This window comes from Ovis canadensis, chromosome 19, assembly GCF_042477335.2.
Source record: "Ovis canadensis isolate MfBH-ARS-UI-01 breed Bighorn chromosome 19, ARS-UI_OviCan_v2, whole genome shotgun sequence".
Lineage (NCBI taxonomy): Eukaryota > Metazoa > Chordata > Mammalia > Artiodactyla > Bovidae > Ovis > Ovis canadensis.
In genome coordinates this window covers 48,879,648-48,895,392 of record NC_091263.1, presented here as the reverse complement: position 1 = coordinate 48,895,392, position 15,745 = coordinate 48,879,648, and positions in this window count along the sequence as shown.

Sequence of the window (15,745 nt, the reverse complement as noted above, 5' to 3'; positions counted from 1 at the left end):
GGTCACAAAGAGTTGGACATGACTGAGCGACTCAACTGAACTGAATAAAATGTTAATATCATAGGCTAAGTAAGTGTATATAATGACTTGCTTAAGTAGCATTAGCTGTAGTATATGTACTTCATCCACTCAGTTTATTTTTATATCCTTTATATCTCTTGAGAAATCTGTATGCAGGTCAGGAAGCAACGGTTAGAACTGGACATGGAACAACAGACTGGTTCCAAATAGGAAAAGGAGTACGTCAAGGCTGTATATTGTCACCCTGCTTATTTAACTTCTATGCAGAGTACATCATGAGAAACACTGGACTGGAAGAAGCACAAGCTGGAATTGAGATTGCTGGGAAAAATATCAGTAACCTCAGATATGCAGATGACACCACCCTTATGGCAGAAAGTGAAGAGGAGCTAAAAAGCTTCTTGATGAAAGTGGAAGTGGAGAGGGAAAAAGTTGGCTTAAAGCTCAACATTCAGAAAACGAAGATCATGGCATCCGGTCCCATCACTTCATGGGAAATAGACGGGGAAACAGTGGAAACAGTGTCAGACTTTATTTTTTGGGGCTCCAAAATCACTGCAGATGGTGACTGCAGCCATGACATTAAAATACACTTACTTCTTGGAAGAAAAGTTATGACCAACCTAGATAGCATATTCAAAAGCAGAGACATTACTTTGCCGACTAAGGTCCGTCTAGTCAAGGCTATGGTTTTTCCATTGGTCATGTATGGATGTGAGAGTTGGACTGTGAAGAAGGCTGAGCGCTGAAGAATTGATGCTTTTGAACTGCGGTGTTGGAGAAGACTCTTGAGAGTCCCTTGGACTGCAAGGAGATCCAACCAGTCCATTCTGAAGGAGATCAACCCTGGGATTTCTTTGGAAGGAATGATGCTAAAGCTGAAGCTCCAGTACTCTGGCCACCTCATATGAAGAGTTGACTCACTGGAAAAGACTCTGATGCTGGGAGGGATTCGGGGCAGGAGGAGAAAGGGATGACAGAGGATGAGATGGCTGGATGGCATCACGGACTCGATGGACGTGAGTCTGAGTGAACTCTGGGAGATGGTGATGGACAGGGAGGCCTGGCGTGCTGCGATTCATGGGGTCGCAAAGAGTTGGACACGACTGAACGACTGAATTGAACTTATATCTATAAAATGATATCCAGGCCAAATATAGACACGGATTATGGGGAAAATTCTCATTGAAGACCATGCCAGCCTACATGCTGCTAAAATAACAATACCACAAAACACATTCAAAGGCTGAAAGACAGAATGTTTACCTTGAAGGATCACAGCCAATGGAATGCCAATGCACTCTGGTTGTTTTCAGCCCTATAAAGTACATTTCCTTTTCCTATAGCAGCTTTTGGATGGGGTTTTAAACATGCCCAATAATGCGTTAGGGCTTCCCTGGTGGCTCAGACAGTAAAGAATTCGCCTACAATGAGGGAGATCTGGGTTTGATCCCTGGGTCAGGAATTTCCCTTGGAGAAAGGAATAGTTACCCACTCCAGTGTTTTTGCCTGGGAAATCCCATGGACAGAGGAGCCTGGTGGGCTACAGTTCATGGGGTCGCAAAGAGTTGGACATGACTGAGTATTTTAACTGAGCGACTAACACTTCCACTTTCTTTCAATAACATGTCAATGACTTCCTTCATAGATAAGTCGGGGGGAGGGTGCCCATAAAGCATTTGAAAAGAACAAAATTTGCAAAGACTGAGGTGTTTGCCCCACATTGTGGCTAAGAAATTTTGATGTCTTATCTTCAACGGTAAAAAGTAATGACACTATTTCCTTGAAGTGATAGAGGCACGTATTCAAGATTCTGGATAAATCAACAAAGTCTTCCACTTGAAAAACTGAAATCACAGAAGTAATCTTTCCTGGAATCATCAGTGTTATGAAGAAATGTTTTTTAAAATCTCACTTCTTGTTTTAAAGTTCATCTAGCATCTCTTTTCCTCAATAGCTCTGTAGAAAAGTAAAACACTGAAATTGCTACATATGCATAATACTCTGTAAGGAGTTCAAACCAATTGCTATGATTTGATAGTCTTTGTATTTTAAAAGAAGCACTATATATAAAATATTAGAGAAGGAAATGGCAACCCACTCAAGTACTCTTGCCTGGGAAATTCCATGGACAGAGGAGCCTGGCGAACTAGTCCACGGGGTCACAAGAGTCACACATGACCTACTGACTAAAACTACCACCATCACATATAAAATATATGCAAAAGTATATGTTTATTTACAACATATCACATATTGATATATTTTACTTATATATCAATATGTGATATATTACACATTCAATATTATAATTTTTATTCATATATAAGTACAAAATAAAAATACATACATTTACTATTTCTTCAATACTAGATCAGGATCCAGAGACATATTATTGACCACCGATTACTCTCTGTAAATAAAGTAGTTTTGGATTGATAATCAAGTGTAACTTTTAAAGTCCTTCATTGTAATTTACATGTAATTGGTGCTCTTTCAGTATTGATTACAGCATACATTTTCTATTCCACCTCATATCTTTCAAATGACTATCAGTGAAATAAAATATCTCTTCTGTACAATGGATGCTCATTGGTAAACAGAAAATCATTAAGCACTTCTCTCTCATAGCACATATCATGTACACACTAAGAAACTTAGCCTGGAATCCAACTGTAATGTAAAGCACCTGTCAACTCAAACACCAGTGCTTTGTATTCCCCAGTGTACACTGCATACGTTATATAATGGCCATCACTGTCACTTGATGAAAGAATTATGCTGAAAGTTCACTCAGTTCTCTCTCCCAAGTGTATATGCCATTAACTCTGCTGCTTTGTGTATGTGCTATCTTTTCTCTTTTTCTTTCAAATTTTTATTTTTATTGAAGTATAGTTGATTCACAATATTGTATTAGTTTAACATGTACAGCAAACTGAATCAGTTATATACATATATATATATCCACTCTTTTTCAAGTTCTTTTCCCAAATAGGCTATCACAGAGTACTGAATAGAGTTCCCTACACAGTCAGTTCTATACAGTCAGTTCTTATTAGTTATCTATTTTATATATAGTAATATGAATATGTCAGTCACAATCTTTCAATTTATCCCTCCCTCCACCCGTACCCTCAGTAGTGACAGTCGCTCAGTTGTGTCCGACTCTTTGAGACTTTATGAACTATAAAGTCCTTGGAATTCTCCAGGCCAGAATACTGGAGTAGGTAGCCTTTCCCTTTACCAGGGGATCTAGGAAAGCCAGGATCAAACCGAGGTCTCCCACACTGCAGGCAGATTCTTTACCAGCTGAGTTACCAGGTAAGCCCAAGAATACTGGAGTGGGTAGCCTATCCTTTCTCCAGGGGATCTTCCCAACCTGGGAATCGAACTGGGGCCTCCTGCATTGTAGGCAGATTCTTTACCAGCTAAACTACGAGGGAAGCCCTGGTAACCGTAAGTTTATCTTCTATATCTATATCTCTATTTCTGTTTTGTAGATAAGTTCATTTGCATCTTTTTTTAGATTCCAAACATAAGCGATATCATATATTTTGGATGGACCTAGAGATTGTCATACTTAGTGAAGTAAATCAGACAGAGAAAGACAAATAACCCTGCTGCTTTTTACCATGAGAATGCAACTCTGTATGATACCTCCATAGCCATGCCCTCCTCTGACTTTACCAACATAATTCATCAATTTTTGTACTGTCAAAAATTTTTTTGCATTTCTTTTTCTGAGAAAACACAATTAGTTTATCTGCATATTATTTGAAAAAGATAAAAGGCATGAGATACATTGTGGTATTATTATAAAAACTGATAATGGAGTGGTCCAATTAAATCCAACTTTCAGACGTTCCTCACTGTAATTCTTAGACACAATTTGCTGGTTTGGCTGCCTGAGTTATCTCACACCTATAACTTTGCTTGTCCCAGCAAACACAGATTCAGAGCCTATATTTAGTCCATGGGCTTCCAACTGCATCTTAAGCTATAAAAAATAATGAAAAGTAAACAATTTTTCTTTCACTACTTTTAAAGTTGAACTATTTCTATTTATTCATTTCAGTAAATCAGCAGAATAATGCAATAACAACAAAATGCACACTTAATTATAAACAAAAACAATAAAATTAAAAAAATTACTTTATCATGGAAGAAATAAGTTCTTTTATCTACTTGGAAAAGTGCTTTTTAAAATGCTTTTTTAATGAGGCTATTAAATGAAAACATATGATTGGTTGATCTCTGAATAGTGGGGCTCTTGACTAGTATGCTCATTTTTCTCAAGTTTCTTCTTTTCTGTATTACAGTCCTCCCTTGGAAAGTCACCCAAGGGCCCTTCATGCAGTCCAATATTAATATGTCCAATATCATTCTACTGATTCAAAAATTAATAGGCACTAAAAGATAAATTTTTCCCTATCAAAATAGATAGATTTTACTTTTCTTCATAATGGTTTATGTGTTCAATGTCTTATAATCCATATTTTTAAAAGTTACTGATGAGATACTCTGAGCACTGTAATTTTTATTATCTGTAAAGAGGTAATTTTATAAAATGAAGGAGCCATAAAAGGCTATCTTTGCATTTTCTACATTATAGAAAACCGGATATATTTTTTTTAGAGAAAAAAATGTTAAGCCAATGTTGACAAAAATTCCATACAGAGATTTCTAATGCCTGTGGCAGGTATTCATCACGCCAGCTACAATCTTTCTAATAAGGACCATTTTAGTTTAATCCTTCCCAACTTTTAACAGATGATGACCAGGCCAAATGGCATTAAATAATGAAATTTAAAATTTGAATAAAATATTTTATCCATAGAATACTTTTGTGTGAGAAGCTGTAATTTGCTACTGAAATTTTGCACATGTTGATATTTTTTAGTATTTTCACAGCTACTTGGCTCATTTAATAGTACAGAACTTAAAATACTTATCATTGCTAAAAATACAATGGGTAGTTGTTAAAACTTAGGCTTTCATGTTAGACCAGACTGGGTTTAAAATTCTGAGTTTTTGCAAATGGTGTGATCTTAAGTAGCTCAAATTTTCTAAATCTCAATTCAATTTCCATGTAAGAGTAAGGATATAATCTACTGACCTCATAATTTTATCCCCCATGTTAAATATACTAGCTGGTAACTGATAGGTACTTAACAAATATTCAATGACTAAAAAAAGTACATTTGATGATGAGGCCAATCAAGTACTTTCCTCATGGGGTAGATAAGAAACGGAAATATGATTATGCTGAGCACAGATCTGGAATATGCACATTAATAACAGTTTTTACTAAGGTGATACATAGTATCACATTCTGGACACTTTTGAGAGTGGCAGTAGATACTAACAATACATAGGGACAAGGGTGTAAACTAGGGGTATCTACACCAAAACAAGGTATGCAGTCACCCTGGCTCTTGTTATCACTAGGCATTATAGAAAACCAAGAGTAGAGGAAAATATATAATTATAGCTCTTCTTTGAAAACACTTGAAATGGATACAGACAGGGCCAGAAAAACAGGGTATAATCTTACAAAAAGTGCCTCAATCTAATTGCCTGAGGCATTAACAAGAAGAAATAGTTGAAAAATAAATCCATTTTCCTGGATCCAAATGTTTACATTTGTTGTTTTCTGTTTCTTTAATCTACCAAATCTAATTACATTAAAAATTATCTTTCCAGATCATTTTCAAATCTTTTACAGTGATTGTTTTCCAGGTTTCCCCTACTCTAGATCCTGTCTTTTCTGGGCAGAAAACCTCACTTTCCAACTTAATAAGAACTTACATATCAGCCTAGACTTCTCAGTCAACATTGTATCTTCTGGAGGAAGATTGCATTTTTTGTTGCATGTGACTTTTTGCATGTATCACTGGAGGATTATGCTATGAGGACCACACTTTTCCCTCCTCTCTTTCCCTCATCTTTTAGGAAAACAATTCTGAGGTCCCCTCAGATTGCTGACATTTGGATAAGGCAGCATGAAACTGATGAGTTTTCTATCTCCCTATAGAGGTTAAAACTACACACAGAATTTTCTTCTAAAACAGAGAATAGAGTGACTATAATATAATCTAGATTAGAAGTTGAGACTCACGGAGCCAATTATTCAGTCTTAGACTTTTGAGACACTGGGTGGAAAACTACTCAAGAATCTCTTGGCACTTCTCTAGGCTGCACGTATAAATGGTAATTATACTTTTCTATTATGGAGCTCTGGAGAAGGAAATGGCAACACACTCCATTATTCTTGCCTGGAGAGTTCCATGGACAGGGGAACCTGCCAGGCTACAGTCCATGGGGTCGCAAAGAGTCAGACACAACTGAACGACTCACACACACACATTATTGAGCTCTCTACCATCTATTGTGATATGTTACCATCTCAAAGGAATAGCTGACAGTTTAGTTAAAAGGATGGAGTATGTACCACTTTGAGCTTCTCACAGGAATGCAAAAATGCACATTAAATACAAAGTCTAGAGATACAAAGAGGGAAATAAAAGCTGTGATTCATGAACACAGCACCAACAGGATAGGGGTTATGAAGAATACAACTGCAGCCTGTACATGAAAAAAGAAACTGATGCAAGTGATGGAATGGGTTAATTTCTAAGGAAGGGCTGAGTAGATAGATGAGGTAGGTTTTTACCACAGGCTTGCAAATGGGCAGTTGTGTAGTCATGGCAACTTAGGTAGAGCTTAAAGTCCAAAATGGTCTGGGCCCTGTTCATCTCTTTGTTATGAGATTGATTACATCAATGGCCCAATTCTTCATCCTTTCCTGTATCCATGACTTTTGGCATGTGATTTTAAGTAACACCCACCACAAGCAGAGAATACTTATAATATCTTGATTCTAAATTTGGCCATGTAACTTGCTTTGGCCAAAAGAATGTTAGTGGTTATGATGCAAACAGATGTCTAAAAAAGTGCTTACATGTTTTGGGTTTTGCTCTTCCTCTTCTCTGATTGTGAGAACATGCCTTGGCTAGGATGTTGAAGGATGAGACACACAGAATAGAGCCAAATTGTCCAGGTGCCCCAGCCAAAGTCAACCTAAGGCAACCATCAGCTAGCTGGTTCACAGACATGTGAATGAGCCAAATCATAAAGAACCCAGCCCAAATCACTAATTCAGACTCAGGAGCAAAATAAATGCTTATTGTTTTAAAACAATGAGTTTTGAGATATTTTATTATACAACATTCATGTGGCAATTGGCACCCCACTCCAGTGCTCTTGCCTGGAAAATCCCATGTATGGAGGAGCCTACAAGGATGCAGTCCATGGGGTTGCTGAGGGTCAGACACGACTGAGAGGTTTCACTTTCACTTTTTACTCTCATGCATTGGAGAAGGAAATGGCAACCCACTTCAGGGTTCTTGCCTGGAGAATCCCAGGGACAGGGGAGCCTGGTGGGCTGCTGTCTATTGGGTCGCACAGCGTCGGACACGACTGAAGCATCTTAGCAGCAGCAGCAGCAGCTAACACTTTTCCCCTTGCTTTCAGTACTCAAACAACATTAGACACACCAATTTAAGAGAATGTGCCATGTACCCCACCACAGGATCCTTGCACATGCCATTCCCACTCTACTTGGAACTGTCTCTTAGGCTTCTCTCCCTCATCCCTTATTAGCCAGTTCCATAATTCAGTACATGTATTCCTCAGTTCTTAGTTCAAATGCAGTTTCTGGTAAGACTTTCTTTCCATCCTGGGGTAAGACAAATTTCTTTATTAGAGATTCAAGTTACATTATGCTAGAACAGTTTTTTTTTTTTTCAGATGTTTCTGCTATTAGTTATACTATGATGTTTGTGACATTGATTTTAAGTCTGTCCTCTACACTAGATCAAAAAGCCCAAGAGTTTAGTGAAAACAACTGCTACCTGGGTCTCCACTGTGCCCGAATGCAGTGGCAATACCTAATACAGTGACTAGCACCAGCTTTTACTGAATAAAGAAGTTGTGGCAGATGTACCAGTCCTCCACCTCCGGTTGGTGATGACATTTCACAATTTACATCCGTATCATTCTCCAGAGGAACATCCTTGAATGACAGGAGCTGTCTCATTCAGAAATACCTGTGAGGTACCCCAACCCTTTCCTCCATGGGGAATACAATAACCAAGGATAATGGAGGTATTGAATAGTCCAGCCTGCTCTCCGCTGGATGAAACAACTTCTGTGGTACAATTTATGCTCAAGAGCTCCCAAGGGATGTAGCTTAGGCTAGACAGCCTCCTGCAACTGCATATTTATCTAGTCTCTTATTTTGGACTATGCCTTTCCCCTCATCTCTTTTATGCTTTTCCAAAGAAAAGTGGGTTGCTGTTTTCTTCTGCAGGGGGTCTTCCTGACTCAGGGATCAAACCCACATCCTTAAGTCTCCTGCATTGGCAGGTGGGTTCTTTACTACTAGCATCAGCTGGGAAGCCCTTTTCCAAAGAACTTGATTTTGATAAACTATTTGCAGAAGAATTTTTGTTTCAAGTTCTGCTTCCAATCAAACCAAACTAAAGACATGAGTTCAGGTTGAGAATTTCTCACTTACCCAAGAAAACTTTAAACCCTGAAATATTATCCATTGGGATAACTCTTTGGATAGATTAAACTAAGAGCTCATTTTTCTCAAAGGGTCCAGAAATTCACAAATATCTAATAATTTCAGGATTGGTTATAGCCTCCACATTAACTCTTTCAAATTTAAGATTTTAAGTGGGTTATTAAAACATAGGAGCATACAGCAGTTTTATTTCTTCCTGGAAATGTGGGTTTCCATATTTGTACCACTGCATAATACCGCAATTCTCAACAGAACTGACCAGGTAGAAAGCATGTTTGATATCTGACTACCAGGATTTTCATCTCATCTATAGATGGGGATTGCTGCTTTCAGAAGGTAACCAAAGAAGAGATGATGGTGGCTGCAAAAATACCCATAATGAAGTGTTAAGAGAAAAATGATACAAAGCTGCACATAGTGCAATCCTAAATAGTAAAACAAACAACCAACCAAACAAAACTATCCATCTATTTATCTATCAATGCATTAAAAGATAAATGAAGCATACCAAGATGTAAACAGTAGCAGTACGGTCATGAGATACTTTAATGTATATTTTCTTAATTTCAAAAAACCTTGCAAAAAGCATGACTGAAATTTTTTAAATGGTAAAAACTAAACAAAAAACCCCAAGAAACAACCAAAATGTGCAAATAAGCAAAAAGATAGTAGTAAATCTTTTTAATGCATAAAAGTTGCTCCCAAAGACATAAAATCCCTCACACTGGCATACACATTACATGAACCCATGGTATGATTATCATCTATGGAAAATTTTTCTCAGCTGTTTCTAGCATTTCATTTTCCATCATTTTCCTAAGTTCTGTCAAGTATCAGGGAGTAGTTTAAGCACATCTGGATGATCCACTTCTTGAGTAAGGGGTTTGTCATTATTGGTTCAGACAGTAAAGAATCTACCTGCAATGCAGGATTTCCAGGTTCGATCCCTGGGTCTGGGAGATTCCCTCGAGAAGGAAATGGCAACCCACTCCAGTATTCTTGCTTGGAGAGTTCCAAGGACAGTGGAGCCTAGGGACTATAGTCCATGGGGCCGCAAAGAGTCAGACATGACTGAGCGACTAACACTTCCATTTTCACTGTGTTCTCCCAGCAGCTGCCATGTTGCTGGGGAAGAGCAGATGCTAGATAAACATTTGTTTGAATTAAACTTAATTGGCTACGTTTTTCAAGCTCTAATTTTCAAATGACATTTGCTGGGGATGCTGAAGAGGTTTTGTGCTCATGGCACACTTTCAAGTACTAGAATTTTAGATATGCTTCCAAGGACAAAAAGACTCTGTAGACCCTGCAAAATACTAGCCATATTTGCAGCCTGAGCACTTAAGTGATTATACATTTAAACAGCACCTTGGTCCTCTCCAGCACTCTGTTGCTGGTTGGGAAAAACTGTTGAATAGCTCAAACACAGTTTTTACATACTGGGGAGGCAAAGTCTGCCATGTTCCCCTTAACCAATCATGTTTTCTGCAATGCTGGCTTGTCCTTACACTACGCTTCTACCTAAAAAACAAGTTTTTTCTTCACGAAAGTCTTCAACATAGATCCACATACTATTTGACATACATCACTTGAACTTAATGGGGCATAATTTTCAAGCCTTAGAATATTCGACACCCATACTTCAAAGGTTTAAGGGACTCCAAACAACAGAACACTCCTAATATCTCATAACTCATAGTGTAGAAAAAAATAATTCATATGTATTGAACAATATTGGGGGTATACCCATGAAATATATACTAGCTGAGAATCACAAATTATTCCAATCCTAGGCCAAGATTAAATTATCATGTATTCTGTGATATTATAATATAAAGTGAATGAGGAGATCTTAATATGTTATTTAAATAGAGCAGTTTAAAAAAACACTTTTACTTGGATCTGTGTTGACCATATTTTCTTTTCTAATTTGGTCTTTATTCTCCCAACATAGAACATTATTTAAAAGAACAGTATGCTTTACGTAATTTTTCACTTAGTGGAGATTGCAAATTTGCATTGCAAATTAAGTCAACACCCCTAACAAAAGACTGTATATAAAAATGAATTTATATCTTTTTGACTTGAACACATTCATCTACTAAGCATAATCTACTCCAGTTTCAATTGATACAGCATTTCTGGTATCAATTTTATTTTTTAGTTTTTGAATTTTTAAAAATTTTATTTATTCATTCATCGGCTGGTGCATGGGGATGACCCAGAAAGATGTTATGGGGAGGGAGGTGGGAGGGGGGTTCATGTTTGGGAATGCATGTAAGAATTAAAGATTTTAAAATTTAAAAAATAAAAAACTAAAATTAAAAAAAAAATTTTATTTATTTTTTTCTGTGCTCGCCTTTTTTTTCTTTTTAAGTAAAATAAAGTAAAATTTTAAAAAAGAAAAAAGAAAACTTTATTTTTATTATATCAGTAACCCTTATTTACTATAGCAAATTAGTAAATACAGTTAAGTCAGGTTTTCTCAATCTCAGCCCTATTGATTTGGGCAGAAGGATTTATCCTTGTGGAAGGCTGTCCTGTGTGTGAAGATATTTAGCTGTATTTTCAGAGATACTAGAAGTGAGCTGCATTTTCCCAGTTGTAACAAACAGTCTCAGATATTGCCAGATACCTTTGGGGGAGAAAAACTGTCCCCAGTTGAGAACCAATAAATGAAATTAAAAGAAAACAAAATTAATTTATATCCTTACCATAAATTTTCTATGCACACAGATACAAACGTATGAACAAATTCTTTAAAATATTATCCCATATATTGTTACTATCCTTCTGCAGCATATATTATGAGCACTTTTAAAATTAAACTATAGTTGATTTGCAATATTATATGAGTTTAAGGTGTATGAAATATTCAATATTTTTATAGATTATAATCCATTTAAAGTTATCATACTGATTCCCTATGCTGTACATTACATTTGTATATCTTATTTATTTTACAAATAGTAATTTGCTTATACATTTTGGATATTAACCCCTATCAGACATATTGTTTGCAAATGTTTTCTCCCATTCCATAGGTTGTCTTTTTCCTTTGCTGGTGGTTATTGTTTTGATCATGGTATGGAATCATTTTTGTACATCATTGAAATTACCTTGCTAATATTTTGTTGATCATTTTTGCATTTATATTCATCTGTTATTACTCTGTAATTTTCTTTTTTTGTTTTGTCTTTGTCTGGTTTTGGCATCAGGGTAACAGTGGCCAGACTGAATGAATCTGGGAGTCTTCTTCCTCTTCAGTTTTTTGGAATAGTGTGATAAGGACCGGTATTAGCTCTTCTTTATGTGTGTGGTAGATTTCCTCTGTGAAGCCATTTGGTCCTGGACTTTGCTGGGAATTTTTTGATTATTGATTCAATTTCAATTGCAGTGATACTCAGGTCATCGAACTGAATTGAACAGTTGCCGTGATAGGTCTCTTCAGATTATCCACTTCTTGATTTAGTTTTAGAAGATTGTATGTTTCTAGGAACTTATCCATGCTTTCTAGATTGTCCAGTTTGTTGGTATATAACTTTGCAGTATTCCCTTATGATTGCTTGTATCTCTGAAATATCAGTTGTAATTTCTCCTCTTTCGTTTCTTTGTGTTTGTGTCTGTATACTTGGGTCATCTTTTTTTCCCCCTAATGATCCTGGCTGAAGGTTCCTCAATTCTGATTATCTTTTCAAAAAATCAGTTCTTGGTTTCATTGATCTTTTCAGCTAGCTTTTTATTGGGGGGGGGTGGTTTCCGTTTTATTCCTTTACTCTGATCTTTATTAATTTTTTCCTTTTTCTGATTTTGTGCTTTGTTTGTTCTTCTTTATGTAATTCTGTTAGAAAGTAGGTTGTTTGAGAATTTTTTGTTCTCTTTTTCTTGAGATATGCCTGTATCACTATAAACTTCCAAGAATTGCTTTTGCTATATCCCACAGACTTTTGGATGGTTATGTTTTTATTTGCATTTGTCTTGAGAAGAGTTGACTCACTGGAAAAAGACCCTGATGCTGGGAGGGATTGGGGGTAGGAGGGGAAGGGGACGACAGAGGATGAGATGGCTGGATGGCATCACCGACTCAATGGACATCAGTTTGAGTGTACTCTGGGAATTGGTAATGGACAGGGTGGCCTGGTGCACTGTGATTCATGGGGTTGCAAAGAGTCAGACACGACTGAGAGACTGGACTAACTGACTGACTATTTTCTGATTTTCTTTTTGAGTTCCTCATTGACCCAGGGTTTTTAATTAGCATGCTATTTAGTCTACATGTGTTTGTCTTTATCTTTATTTCTGGAATTGATTTCTCATTTCATGCCTTGATGGTCAGAAATGATATAATTTCTATTCTCTTAAATTTGTTGAAATTTCTTTTATAGCCTAGAAAATGAACTATCCTGGAGAACATACCATGTGCACTTGAAAAGAATGTGTATTCTGATGCTTTTGGTTGAAATGTCCTGTAGGTATCGATTAAGTCCAACTGTTATAATGTGTATCAGGAACACTTTTTCACAAATAAGCCCATATCTACTTCATCATTCTTAATGGTTACATAGTATTCCACCAGTTAGAAACTATATAGTTTATTTGCTCAATTACCTGTACTTAGATTTTGAAGTTATTCCTAATATTTTCACAGACAGTAACATGACAAAAGTACTCAGTTGGCTAAGATATTTTTGGGTGACACTTTCTCTCCCTAAGAATTTTACAGATTTTGTTTCTTGTCTAAAAGTTGGTTATAGAGAGAAATATAAGTCCAGTATGATTACTTTTCTCTTGTATATTCTCATTTCCATGTTTAGGCAGTAAAAGATTCTCTGCTCTCAAAGTTGAGAAATTTGGGCTTTAAAATGTAAATTTTTGTTACTGATATTTCCTGGAGTATACTGTCTTTTCATGGCTGAGGCACAATTGTACATTCTTTTCAATGAGATTTTCTTTTATCAATATCTTTAACTTTCATTTTCAGTTGCTGGTATCCCTTTTTCACTGTCAACAATTTTCCTTATATTGTATTATTCCTGGCTTCGTTATTTTCTCCTAAGTGCTTTAATTTCTTTATTTCCCCCTTTGCATTCATTGTGAATCATACAATCCTTCATTTAAGTCAGTGTTTCAGCTTTTCTCTCCTTTAGTATTTTTCTTTTGGTATCTTTATTTTAATGATACAAATAACCCACATTTACTATAGTTATGTAAACAAATGCAGCTAAATGAGGGCTTCTCAACTTTGACTCTAATGACATTTGGGCTGGAAAATTCATGAGTGTGGGGTCTCCTGTGCACTGCAATATGTTTAAGATTTATTGAACTTTGTAACTTTATTAGTTCTTGAATAGTGTTGTTCTGGTTCTCTACTGGTGTCCTTAGCTTCTTTTTCTCTGTAAGGCATTATGAGCATGCTTTTGTTTATTAACTGAATATTCTTCTTAAGGTTTTCCATATGATGAAGCTCTATCAAGAATTTGTTTCCTTAAAAAACTGGAAATAGAACTGCCTTATGACCCAGTAATCCCACAGCTGAGCATACACACCAAGGAAACCAGAATTGAAAGAGACATGTGTACCCCAATGTTCATCGCAGCACTATTTATAATAGCCAGGACATGGAAGCAATCTAGATGTCCATCAGCAGATGAATGGATAAGAAAGCTGTGGTACATATACACAATGGAATATTACTCAGCCATTAGAAAGAATACATTTGAATCAGTTCTAATGAGGTGGATGAAACTGGAGCCTATTATACAGAGTGAAGTAAGCCAGAAAGAAAAACATCAATACAGTATACTAACGCATATATATAGAATTTAGAAAGATGGTACCAATAACCCTGTATGCAAGACAGCAAAAGAGACACATGTATAGAACAGTCTTTTGGACTCTGTGGGAGAGGGAGAGAGGAGGATGATTTGGGAGAATGGCACTGAAGCATGTATAATATCATATAAGAAACTAATCACCAGTCCAGGTTCAATGCAGGATACAGGATGCTTGGGGCTGGTGCAATGGGATGACCCAGAGGGATGGTACAGGGAGGGAGGAGGGAGGGAGGTTCAGGATGGGGAACATGTATACACCCGTGGTGGATTCATGTTGATGTATGGCAAAACCAATACAATACTGTAAAGTAATTAGCCTCCAATTAAAATAAATAAAATTTAAAAAAAAAGAATTTGTTTTCTCCATCTTGAGTAATATGTTTTATGTTTTTCCAAAAGAGGTCAATTGTCAGTTATGACAGGACACATATTATGTTCTTCATTTTCTTGCTCATGATCGACACAATTGATCTCTTTGTTATTGTCTTTGTTATGAAATAGTATGTGCCAATCCTCTTTAGTCACTGCCCACCTAATCAGAGATCAGCTGCCTACCTGTCTGAGACCTACAAGGTGATATTCAACTCCTTTCCTCAGTCTGTGTGCCAGTGGTGAAAATTCTAGGGGAGCAGATGCAAACTGTTCCACTGGGCCAGGGTCATCTTGATGTAATTAGTAGTGTGTACGGTTACCATTCACATTTCCTCAGTGATGGTGAGGAAAAATATCCTTTGGCATCAAATCATTCCTGCTTTTAGCACAGAGCTTCCAGCCATTGTTTCAATCAGATCAAGCCAGTTTTCCCCTCTTTCTGATTCACCTGTTGCCACAGAGCAGTCATTTCCAAACTCTGAAGAGGTAAAATTATGAGCATTAAGAAATATTTTTATATTTGACATTTTCAGTTTTACTGAGATACAACTGAATGCAGCACTGTGTAAATTTAAGGTGTACAGCATAATGATTTTAGTAACATGCATCATGAAATGATTACTCTAAGGAATTTAGTGAATATTTATCATCTCATATAGATACAAAGGAAATAGAAAAAATAGTGCTTCCTTGTGATGAAAATCTTTGAATTCACTCTTTAACAAGTTTCATGTATAACATATACCACAATTAATTATACTAGTTATGTTGTATGTTGTACACTACATTCCTAATATTTATCTTGTGACTGGAAGTTTGTACCTTTTGACTGTCTTCCTCCAATTCCTCCTACCTCTAACCCTTGCCTCTAATAACCACAAATTGAATCTCTTTTTCTATGAATTTGCTTTACTGTTTTTGAAGTATA